This window comes from Oncorhynchus masou, chromosome 32, assembly GCF_036934945.1.
Source record: "Oncorhynchus masou masou isolate Uvic2021 chromosome 32, UVic_Omas_1.1, whole genome shotgun sequence".
Lineage (NCBI taxonomy): Eukaryota > Metazoa > Chordata > Actinopteri > Salmoniformes > Salmonidae > Oncorhynchus > Oncorhynchus masou.
Window position 1 is genome coordinate 10,591,140 of NC_088243.1, and position 12,635 is coordinate 10,603,774.

The 12,635-nt window shown below is 44.1% G+C and overlaps 1 protein-coding gene across 2 annotated transcripts in view; it reads left to right on the top strand.

Moving 5' to 3' along the window:
• Positions 1-4,444: 4,444 nt before the first annotated feature.
• LOC135525544 (guanine nucleotide-binding protein G(I)/G(S)/G(O) subunit gamma-2) overlaps positions 4,445-12,635 on the top strand; it is a 30,343-nt gene continuing 22,152 nt past the window's right edge. The window contains exon 1 of one of the 2 annotated variants that reach the window (XM_064953222.1): positions 4,445-4,733. The gene's annotated coding sequence lies outside the window, so the exon portion shown is untranslated. Of the gene's footprint in view, positions 4,734-10,656; positions 10,682-12,635 lie in introns of those variants that run through there. The other variant, XM_064953223.1, reaches the window with a different exon arrangement.

Genomic DNA, 12,635 nt, shown 5'->3' on the forward strand with positions numbered 1-12,635 from the left:
TGCTGGAGGAAACAGTAAAACGAGTCCTATATCGACATAACCTAAAAGGCCGCGCAGCAAGAAAGAAACCACTGCTCCAAACCGCCATAAAAAGCCAGACTATGGTTTGCAACTTCACATGGGGACAAAGATCGTACTTTTTGGAGAAATGTCTTCTGGTCTGATGAAACAAAAATAGATCTGTTTGGCCATAATGACCATCGTTATGTTTCGAGGCTAAAGGGGAGGCTTGCAAGCCGAAGAACACCATTACAACCGTGAAGCACAGGGGTGGCAGCATCATGTTGTGGGGGTGCTTTGCTGCAGGAGGGACTGGTGCACTTCACAAAATAGATGGCATCATGAGGTAGGAAAATTATGTGGATATATTGAAGCAACATCTCAAGACATCAGTCAGGAACTTAAAGCTTGGCCGCAAATGGGTCTTCCAAATGGACAATGACCACAAGCATACTTCCAAAGATATGTCAAAATGGCTTAAGAACAACAAAGTCAAGGTATTGGAGTGGCCATCACAAAGCCCTGACCTCAAAATTTGTGAGCAGAACTGAAACAGCGTGTGCGGGCAAGGAGGCCTACAAACCTGACTCAGTTACACCAGCTCTGTCAGGAGGAATGGGCCAAAATTCACCCAACTTATTGTGTGAAGCTAGTTGAAGGCTACACAAAACGTTTGACCCAAGTTAAACAATTTAAAGGCAATGCTACCACATACTAATTGTGTAATGCACTTCTATGCACAGTGGGTGCGGAGTCAGGCGCAGGAAGCAGAGGGTAAAGGACAATGTTTTATTCCGGTACAGGACGATGGTCACGCCAAAACACCAGGCACAATAACAAGACTGGCCCAAAACCAGGACCCAACCAGTCCGGATAAAAACAAGAAAAACGAACAACCACAAACATAAACAGAGGAAAATAAGCCCGCACGAAGAGCAGGCAGGCATTACCGGCTGAAATAGCCCATCTGTAACCTAAACAAGAAACAGGTGTAACCAATAAGACAAAACCAACAGAAAAGGGAAAACGGATCGGGAGCAGCTAGTAGACCGGTGACAACGACCGCCGAGCACCGCCTGAACAGGAAGAGGAGCCACCTTCGGGGGGAGTCGTGACAAACTGAATGTATGTAAACTGCTGACCCACTGGGAATGTGATGAAAGAAATTAAATCTGAAATAAATAATTGGCTCTACTATTATTCTGACATGTCACATTGTTATAATAAAGTGGTGATCCTAACTAACCAAAGACAGGGAAGTTTTACTAGGATAAATTGTGAAAAACTGAGTTTAAATGTATTTTTCTAAGGTGTATATAAACTTCAGATTTTAACTGTACATCAGCTACATCAGCTACATCATCCACATCTACTACATCATTGTCACGAATACCACCGAAGGTGGCTCCCCTTCCTGCTCGGGTGGCGCTCGGCGGTCATCGTCGCCCGTCTATTAGCTGCCACCGATCCCTTTTTCCTTTTCGTTTGTTTTTGTCTATTTGTTTTCACCTGTTCCTTGTTGGGGTTTTGGGATGGGTGTTATTTAAGGGTTTTCCCATTCATTTCGCTCTCTGCATCTGACTCCTCACTCATTCCACTCACCCGTCGTTACAATCATCTACCTCAGCTACATAATCTACATCATCGAGATCAACTACGTCAGCTACATCTACATCAGCTACATCTACATCATCATCAGCTACATCATCTACATCATCTACATCATCGACATCAACTACATCAGCTACACCTACATCTACATCAGCTACATCTACATCATCATCAGCTACATCAGCTACATCATCTGCATCATCGACATCAACTACATCTACATCATCTACATCAACTACATCTACATCAGCTACATCAACTACATCTACATCAGCTACATCTACATCTACATCATTATCAGCTAAATCAGCTACATCAGCTACATCTACATCAGCTGCATCATCTACATCATCTACATCATCGACATTAACTATATCAACTACATCAGCTACACCTACATCTACATCAGCTGCATCTACATCATCATCAACTACATCTACATCAGCTACATCAACTACATCTACATCAGCTACATCTACAAAATCATCAGCTAAATAAGCTACATCAGCTACATCTACATCATCTACATCATCTACATCAGCTACATCATCTACATCTACATCAGCTACATCATCATTAGCTACAGCTTCATCAGCTACATCATCTACTTCATAATCATCTACATCATCAGCTCCCTCTGCTACATCATCTACATCAACATCAGCTACATTATATACATCATCATCAGCTACATCAGCTACATCATCATCAGCTACATTATCTACATCAGCTACATCATCATCATCTACATCATCTACCTTATCTACATCATCATCAGCTACATCATCATCAACTACGTCTTCTACATCATCATCAGCTACATCATCTACATCAGCTACATCCTCTACCTTAGCTACATCATCATCAGCTACATCATCTACATCATCATCATCTACATCATCATCAGCTACATCATCTACATCATCATCAGCTACATCATCTACATCCTCATCAGCTACATCATCTACATCTACATCAGCTACATCCTCTACCTTAGCTACATCATCTACATCATCATCAACTACATCATCATCAGCTACATCATCTACCTTAACTACATCATCATCATCTACATCATCATCAGCTACATCATCTACCTTAACTACATCATCATCATCTACATCATCATCAGCTACATCATCTACCTTCACTACATCATCATCAGCTACATCATCTACATCAGCTACATTCTCTACCTTCACTACATCCTCTACCTTAGCTACATCATCAGCTACATAAGCTACATCATCTACATGCAAAGATGGAAAAAGCCATGGGTGTCACTGTCATCTGTTCTTAAATTCTATGTTTGTTTACAGTATATGTCTATTTACAGTCTGTATTAGTTGACATTATGTGTTTGTTGACAGTCTGTGTTTATTTACATTATATGTTTGTTTACAGTCTGTGTTGTTTACAGTCTGTGTACGTTTACAGTATGTGTATGTTTACAGTCTGTGCTGTTTACAGTCTGTGTATGTTTACAGTCTGTGTTGTTTACAGTCTGTGCTGTTTACAGTCTGTGCTCGTTTATAGTCTGTGTATGTTTACAGTCTGTGTATGTTTACAGTCTGTGTATGTTTACAGTATGTGTTGTTTACAGTATGTGCTCGTTTATAGTCTGTGTATGTTTACAGTCTGTGTTGTTTACAGTCTGTGTATGTTTACAGTCTGTGTTGTTTACAGTATGTGTTGTTTACAGTCTGTGTATGTTTACAGTATGTGTTGTTTACAGTCTGTGTTGTTTACAGTCTGTGTATGTTTACAGTATGTGTTGTTTACAGTCTGTGTTGTTTACAGTCTGTGTATGTTTACAGTCTGTGTTGTTTACAGTATGTGTTGTTTACAGTCTGTGTATGTTTACAGTATGTGTATGTTTACAGTCTGTGTTGTTTACAGTCTGTGTATGTTTACAGTCTGTGTATGTTTACAGTCTGTGTATGTTTACAGTCTGTGTATGTTTACAGTCTGTGTTGTTTACAGTCTGTGTTGTTTACAGTCTGTGTATGTTTACAGTATGTGTTGTTTACAGTATGTGTTGTTTACAGTCTGTGTATGTTTACAGTATGTGTTGTTTACAGTATGTGTATGTTTACAGTCTGTGTATGTTTACAGTCTGTGTCGTTTACAGTATGTGTATGTTTACAGTCTGTGTTGTTTACAGTCTGTGTATGTTTACAGTCTGTGTCGTTTACAGTATGTGTATGTTTACAGTCTGTGTTGTTTACAGTCTGTGCTTGTTTACAGTCTGTGCTTGTTTACAGTCTGTGTATGTTTACAGTCTGTGTATGTTTACAGTCTGGGCTCGTTTACAGTCTGTGTATGTTTACAGTCTGTGCTTGTTTACAGTCTGTGCTTGTTTACAGTCTGTGCTTGTTTACAGTCTGTGCTTGTTTACAGTCTGTGCTTGTTTACAGTCTGTGATTAAAAAGACAGTCAAGCCTTTTCCTGTGGCCCCACAGAAGCACTGTGTCTAAGTGTCAAACAGGGAGAGAGAGAAAGAAGGGGAGGAAGAGAGAGGTGTACGGGGAGAGAGTGAGGCAGAGAGGAGAGGGGCTCCTACTGGCTCCTTGTAGGCACAGTGTAGTGTAGTGTTGGTGCTGGCTGAAGGGTAGAGATTGAGAGCAGCAGAGGGGAGGGGAGGGCGTATGTCAGCTGGATCAGCAAGAGAGAGCAGCTAGAGAAGGAGGGGAGGGGAGGGCGTATGTCAGCTGGATCAGCAAGAGAGAGCAGCTAGAGAAGGAGGGGTGGGGAGGGCGTATGTCAGCTGGATCAGCAAGTGAGAGCAGCTAGAGAAGGAGGGGAGGGGAGGGCGTATGTCAGCTGGATCAGCAAGTGAGAGCAGCTAGAGAAAGAGGGGAGGGGAGGGCGTATGTCAGCTGGATCAGCAAGTGAGAGCAGCTAGAGAGGGAGCCACAGCACAGTGAAAGAGTGTGTGTGTATGAGTCTGCCTGCCTGCCTGCCTTCCTGCTTGCTTGCCTGACTGACTGTGTGTGTGTGTGAGAGAGAGAGAGGGAGAGGGATAGGGAGAGGGAGAGGGAGAGTCAGGGAGCTTGTGGATACTACTCTACCAGACTGCATGTCTCTGGCATCACTAGGGGAGCAGTCCACACATTACAGAGGTAAGACACACATTGCCACCATATTCTAACCATGTATTGTTGGCTTTCCCTTTGTTTGGTTGTAAGAAAAGGGATTGTTAGGGAGTGTCTGCTTCACAGGGGCGGTGGGTCTGTTGATTTACAGTCAGTGGTTGTGTCAGTGCTGCAGGGGAGAAAAAGGTCTGTTCTGTTCCCGTCTTCCCTTCAGCTGGTCTCTACATCATGTAATCCCTCTCTCTCTCTCTCTCTCTCCTCTCTCTCTCTCTCTCTCTCTCTCTCTCTCTCTCTCTCTCTCTCTCTCTCTCTCCCCCTTTCTCTCTCTCTCTCTCTCTCTCTCTCCCCCTCTCTCTCTCTCTCTCTCTCTCTCTCTCCCCTCTCTCCCCCTCTCTATCTCTCTCTCTCTCTCTCTCCCCTCTCTCCCCCTCTTTCCCCCTCTTCCTTCTCTCTCTCTCTATCTCTCTCTCATCCCCTCTCTCCCTCTCTCTCTCCCTCTTTCCCTCTCTCTCTCTCCCTCTCTCTCTCCCTTTCGCTCGCGCTCTCCCTCTTTTCTTCTTTCCCTGCCTCTCTCTTTCTCTCTCTACCCTCTTTCCCTCTCTCTCCCTCTTTCCCTCTCTCTCTCTCTCTTTCTCTCTCTCCCTCCATCTCCCTTTTTCTCTCTCTGAGGTGTGTTTTGCATTTACTGCCTTTGGATTTCCGATCTCTGTGTGTATGTGAGAGAGCGAGGGATTGAGAGAATGGAATGTTTTCATTTCACATTGGACAGGTCTGTTATATGGAGAGGGATAAATTAGGAGCATCTGTTTAGGGAAAATTTGCATGAGTGGGGGAAGAGAGAGTGAGACGGAGAGAGAGAAGGAGGTTAGGGGGAAGGGAGAGGAGTGGAGGATAGATGCTGCTGGAGACAGGGGGGGCGGGGGGGGCTGAGAATGGATTAGGAATCCCTCAACCCTCCCTTGGGTTCTCTGGTCATTCCTATTCAGAAGGCAGTTACCATTCGGTACTATTGTAAAATATCAGCTGACCACAGGCTGAGCTGTCCTCTCAGTGAAGCAGCAGGGTTAGTGTTGGCCATGTTGGATACATTCTCTTCTCTCTGGGAAAGGCTATCTTTGGGAACACACACTGATACAAGCAGACATTCACGCGCACGGACAGATTCACATTCAGATTTACAGACGCACACAAACACACACACCTTCACACTGTCACACCCAGTCAGCCATGTTAGGTGTGCATGTATTACTATCTCCTACTGTATTTCACTGTGTGGTGAGAATGACCATGTTCTCACGTTGTTATTTTCTCAGGCGTCAGCCCTGATTACATTACACTGAAATGGTTTAACAGCTGAAATAGATGAGTGTTTTCTGCCAGGGTATTATAAAGGCACATAACAAGTCCAGCGTCATAATTATGCAACTGCTACGTTACAGGCTGCTCAGCTCTCGTGACACAGAACAGAGATGTCGGAGAAGGGAAGTGTGCATATGTTTGTAGATATGTGTGTGTGTGCGTGTGTGTGTGTGTGTGTGTGTGTGTGTGTGTGTGTGTGTGTGTGTGTGTGTGTGTGTGTGTGTGTGTGTGTGTGTGTGTGTGTGTGTGTGTGTGTGTGTGTGTGTGTGTGTGCGTGCGTGCGTGCGTGCGTGCGTGTGCGTGTGTGTGTGTGTGTGTATGTGTAACAGACAGACAGACAGACAGACAGACAGACAGACAGACAGACAGACAGACAGACAGACAGACAGACAGACAGACAGACAGACAGACAGACAGACAGACAGACAGACAGTGACAGAGTGTAAGAGAGAGGGAGACAAAAGACTTTGATAAAATGCTAATGATTTCCCAGTTAAAGACTTTTCCTCTCTGTCCACCGAAAACTCATTGTTGCTTTCCATTCCCAGCTGGACCCTGCTTTGGGGTGTGGCTCTCTCTAAAACCGACTTACGACTGAGTCAGTAGCCACACACACACACACACTCTAAAACCCACTGACTGCTGAGTCACTGGCCTAGTTCTGGCCGGACTGGTAGAGATCAGGGTCATACAATATAGTTAGGGTTCTCATTATTGTGTCTGTCTCCCTGGTCAAAAGTAGTGTACTGTATAGGGAATAGGGTGCCATTTTGCGCCATTTTTGGTGGTGTAAAGTGGTGTAAAGTACTTAAGTAAAAATACTTTAAAGTACTACTTCAGTAGTTTTTGGAGGTTTTTTGACAACTTTTACTTCACTACATTCCTAAAGAAAATATGTACTTTTTACTCCATACATTTTCCCTGACACCCAACAATACTCGTTACATTTTGAATGCTCAGCAGGACAGGAAAATATCCCAATTCACAAATTTATCAAGAGAACTTCCATGGTCATCCAAGTATATATGGTAATCCAAGTATATTTTAGAAATTACATTTACTTCTGATACTTAAGTATATTTAAAACCAAATACTTTTAGACTTTTGCTCAAGTACTTATTTTATTTGAGTCATTTTCTATTAAGGTATCTTTACTTTTACTCAAGTATGACATTTTGATACTTTTTCCACCACTGCTCAAGGACATTCAGAAACGTGTCCCAAAGCCACTCCTGCGTTGTCTTGGCTGTGTGCTTAGGATTGTTGTCCTTTTGGAAGGTGAACCATTGCCCCAGTCTGAGGTCCTGAGCAGGTTTTCATCAAGGACCTCTCTGTACTTTGCTCTGTTCATATTTGCCTTGATCCTGACTAGTCTCCCAGTCCCTACCTCTGAAAAACATACCCACAGCATGATGCTGCCGCCACCATGCTTCACTGTAGGGATGGTGCCAGGTTTCCTCCAAATGTGACGCTTGGCATTCAGGCCAAATAGTTCAATCTTGGTTTCATCAGACCAGAGAATCTTGTTTCTCATGGTCTCAGAGTCTTTGGGTGACTTTTGGCAAACTCCAAGCGGGCTGTCATGTGTCTTTTACTGAGGAGTGGCTTCCTTCTGGCCAATCTACCACAAAGGCCTGATTGGTGGAGTGCTGCAGAGATGGTTGTCCTTCTGGAAGGTTCTCCCATCTCCACAGAGGAACTCTGGAGCTCTGTCAGAGTGACAATCAGGTTCTTGGTCACCTCCCTGACCAAGCCCCTTCTCCCCCGATTCCTCAGTTTGGCCGGGCGGCCAGCTCTAGGAAGAGGCTTGGTGGTCACAAACTTCTTCCATTTAAGAATGATGGAGACCTCTTGGGACCTTCAATGCTGCAGATATTTTTTGGTACCCTTCCCCAGATCTGTGCCTCGACACAATTCTGTCTCGGAGCTCAACGGACAATTCCTTTGACCTCATGGCTTGGTTTTTGTAGAAAAATATCAACGATGATCAATGGAAACAGGATGCATGTGAGCTCAATTTCGAGTCTGATAGCAAAGGGTCTGAATACTTATGTAAATAAGGTATTTCAGTTTTTTTATTTCTAATAAATTAGCAACAACTTCTACAAACCTGTTTTCACATTGTCACTATGGAATATTGTGTGTAGATTGCTGAGAATTTAAAAAAAATATTCAATCCATTTTAGGATAAGGTCTTAACGTAACAAAATGTGGGAGAAGTAAAGGGTCTGAATACTTTCCAAAGGCTCTGTTTCCGACAGCCCTTTTATAACCTTAGAGGAGACTCAGCATTCCACTACTGAACTACTACAGTATGATGCACTTGTATATCTTTCTATGCTGGTCAAAGACCATGTTTAAAATGAAGGCTGTGCCATAACGCTTCAGCGTTTTTAAATGGTTTGTTCTATTGAACATTCCGTAACAATTAAGCTATTTTAATTATATGAACAGTGCATTGGTCTTCCATGTTTTAAAATAAAATGACTCTTACCTAAAAGCAGCTTCTACCTACTAAGATCTACTATCGTATCCTAGCAACGCCTTCCTTCTTTTCCTTCTTTTCTTTTGCAGTCTTTCTGTCATATTTTTGTACTAGCTCATGATTCCCTTTGGGTAGTGTATCCATATCTATCTAGACAGCATGCTTAAGTTATGTTTAGCTTATAAACTGTCCTGCAGATTCTAAACAAGTCTGGATGTTTGTAATACTGTCTGTGTCCCAAAATGGCATCCTGTTCCATATTTAGTGCACTAAATTTTGACCAGGGCCCACAGCAACCTGTGCCATTAGGGACTCAGACGTGACTGTTAACCATCTAGCGGAGGGAGTCAGGAAGTGTTATTGGTGGCTGAGGAAGCTGTGTTTGTTCCTACTCACCCAGAGCAACGTAGCATAACACTACATTCCCCTCACTGCTGACCAGTTCAACGCTGGTGTGTGTGTGTGTGTGTGTGTGTGTGTGTGTGTGTGTGTGTGTGTGTGTGTGTGTGTGTGTGTGTGTGTGTGTGTGTGTGTGTGTGTGTGTGTGTGTGTGTGTGTGTGTGTGTGTGTGTGTAGCAGATGCCATCTGGAACTCACTGCAGTCACTAAACATTGTACAGGAATGAGTTTGAATACCATTATGTACAGTTGATGGCTACACTAAAGGTATGTGATCCTTAGAGATGAAAGGAGAGAATTAGACCATATAACCAGGCAGTATCATCGACACGTCCCAAATGACCACCTTCTTCCCCATAATGCTATCGTCAAAAGTAGGGCACTGAGGAATAGGGGGAGGGGCTCTGGTCAAAGTAGTGCACTATGTAGGGAATAGGGGGAGGGGCTCTGGTCAAAGTAGTTCACTATGTAGAGAATAGGGGGAGGGGCTCTGGTCAAAAGTAGTGCACTATGTAGGGAATAGGGGGAGGGGCTCTGGTCAAAAGTAGCGCACTATGTAGGGAATAGGGGGAGGGGCTCTGGTCAAAACTAGTGCACTATGTAGGGAATAGGGGGAGGGGTCCTGTTCAAAAGTAGTGCACTATGTAGGGAATAGGGGGAGGGGTCTGGTCAAAGTAGTGCACTATGTAGGGAATAGGGGGAGGGGCTCTGGTCAAAAGTAGTGCACTATGTAGGGAATAGGGGGAGGGGCTCTGGTCAAAAGTAGTGCACTATGTAGGGAATAGGGGGAGGGGCTCTGGTCAAAAGTAGTGCACTATGTAGGGAATACAGTGCCATTTGGGATGCAAGCCAACTCTTTGGCCTGGCTTCCAGCGAAGGGTATGATGCCAAGTAAATGAGAACAGTTAGAGAAGTATTTCCTGTTTACATCCACATACACAGTGCCTGCCAGGTGAGCTGGATCAACCAATTCCCTGTACGCCCACCAGGAGAACACCTTCTAACGCCAGTCTGTGAACATCCTATCAACTTTTCTTTTTTTTTATATTTTTATATTACATGACATTTTATTTGAAAGATATTTTGACTTAATGGATCATCTCTGCAACATTTCTAGCATGAACGTAAACTTTTTCACCATTCATTTATAGTACATCAGTCAAGAGCCCATGGGATGCATCTACACACTACTGTACATTACACCATGGACTTCCTTTAAGGTAGGGTCAATCTATTAGTATAGAATTACATCTAGATTCTTGACGTAGTCTGTACACTGGGTTTACTAAACATTAGGAACACCTTTCTCATGCTGAGTCGAGGGGATGGACTCTACAAGGTGTCGAAAGCGTTCCACAGGGATGCTGGCTCATGTTGACTCCAATGCTTCCCACAGTTGTGTCAAGTTTGGTGGTGGAGCATTATTGATACACACAGGAAACTGTTGAGCGTGAAAAAAACAGCAGCGTTGCAGTTCTTGACACAAACCAGTACACCTGACACCTACTACCATACCCCGTTCAAAGGCACTTACATATTTTGTCTTGCCCAATCACCCTCTGAATGGCACACATACGCAATCCATGTCTCAGCTGTCTCAAGGCTTAAAAATCATTATTTCACCTGTCTCCTCCCCTTCACCTACACTGATTGAAGTGGATTTAACAGATCGATAAGGGATCACAGCATTCACCTGGACTCACCTGGTCAGTCTTCGTCATGGAAAGAGCAGGTGGTGTTAATGTTTTGTACACTCAGTGTATAGGCCAGCTGTAAGGCCACATGCACCCATTCACTGCACCTATTTCTCTCTCTAGCACCTGATCTAGAATCAGTCTTCTGTATCGCTACCCTCCATGGTCACTATTTCTCTCTCTCTCTAGCACCTGATCTAGAATCAGTCCTCTGTATCGCTACCCTCCATGGTCACTATTCTCTCTCTCTCTAGCACCTGAACTAGAATCAGTCCTCTGTATCGCTACCCTCCATGGTCACTATTTCTCTCTCTCTCTAGCACCTGATCTAGAATCAGTCCTCTGTATCGCTACCCTCCATGGTCACTATTTCTCTCTCTCTCTAGCACCTGATCTAGAATCAGTCCTCTGTATCGCTACCCTCCATGGTCACTATTTCTCTCTCTCTCTAGCACCTGATCTAGAATCAGTCCTCTGTATCGCTACCCTCCATGGTCACTATTTCTCTCTCTCTAGCACCTGATCTAGAATCAGTCCTCTGTATCGCTACCCTCCATGGTCACTATTTCTCTCTCTCTCTAGCACCTGATCTAGAATCAGTCCTCTGTATCGCTACCCTCCATGGTCACTATTTCTCTCTCTCACTAGCACCTGATCTAGAATCAGTCCTATGTATTGCTACCCTCCATGGTCACGATTTCTCTCTCTAGCACCTGATCTAGAATCAGTCCTCTGTATCTTTACCCTCCATGGTCTCTCTCTCTCTCTCTCTCTCTCTCTCTCTCTCTCTCTCTCTCTCTCTCTCTCTCTCTCTCTCTCTCTCTCTCTCTCTCTCTCTCTCTCTCTCTCTCTCTCTCTCTCTCTCTCTCTGTCTCTCTCTCTCTCTCTCTCTCTCTCTCTCTCTCTCTCTCTCTCTCTCTCTCTCTCTCTCTCTCTCTCTCTCTCTCTCGCACCTGATCTAGAATCAGTCCTCTGTCTCTCTGTCACTCCACCATTACAATCCTATCCTTAAGACAGGCCCTAGACCAGTTGATGATAATAATAGCCTAAAATAGCCTAAAATAACCACAGACATAAGGCAATGGCCTGGAGAAAGGACCTTGCCTGCTGTCTCCTCGCATCCCAGGGGAGGCATCATTTCCTGGGCCACTGCCCTCACCCCTCCCCCTAAACCTTGGAGCCCCAGGTTCTACCTCCTCCTCCTTGTCATGTAGAGCAGAACCAGGCTGGGTAGGACAGTGCCCGCTGAGGCCAGGGGAGGGCACAGATGTCTGGGGTAATCTAATAGTTGTGGGTTGTGGTCGTCTGACTGTGATGGGGACACTATAGGACAGAATCTCTTTGTGCACGGACGTTCATATCGAGCATCATAGAAACAAAGATTGTGTCTCAAATGGAACCTTATAGTTGGTTGCAACTCCTTTGGTTGCATTCAAAATAACACCTTTTTCCCTATATAGTGCACAACCCCTATGGGCCCTGGTCAAAAGTAGTGCACTATGTAGGGGATAGGGTGTTATTTGGAATGCAACCTAAGGAGTTCTAAAGAATCTAAAAAATAGTCTGGAATCCCAACGGAAGGAAGGAAGTGAAGAGACAAAGAGAGGCGTGTCCTCTCGTTATTTGACTGTTTTAGAACACACTCATATCAACATCGATAACATCTCTGTCCCATGAGTGTACAAGACAGGGAAACATCTGAAATGGGATGTCTGGGACGGATACAGTTACAGTAGGAAGGCCTGCAGACCAACCACTACAGACTGTATAGAGAACTACACTAGTGGAGGTAGCAGAATGAATCATGGTGTTATTAACCTGCTTGCTAAGCTTCTGACTTATAGTTGTTATTCTGAAGCAAAGCACACCATTTTTTCTGAAGGGAAAATTCTAGTTTCTACTTGTTTTTACTCTTTGTGCATGTCGTCATCATTGTTGAGTCATGCTCCCAGGCAGAGCAGAGTAGTAGGATTTGGACTGAGAGTAATATAC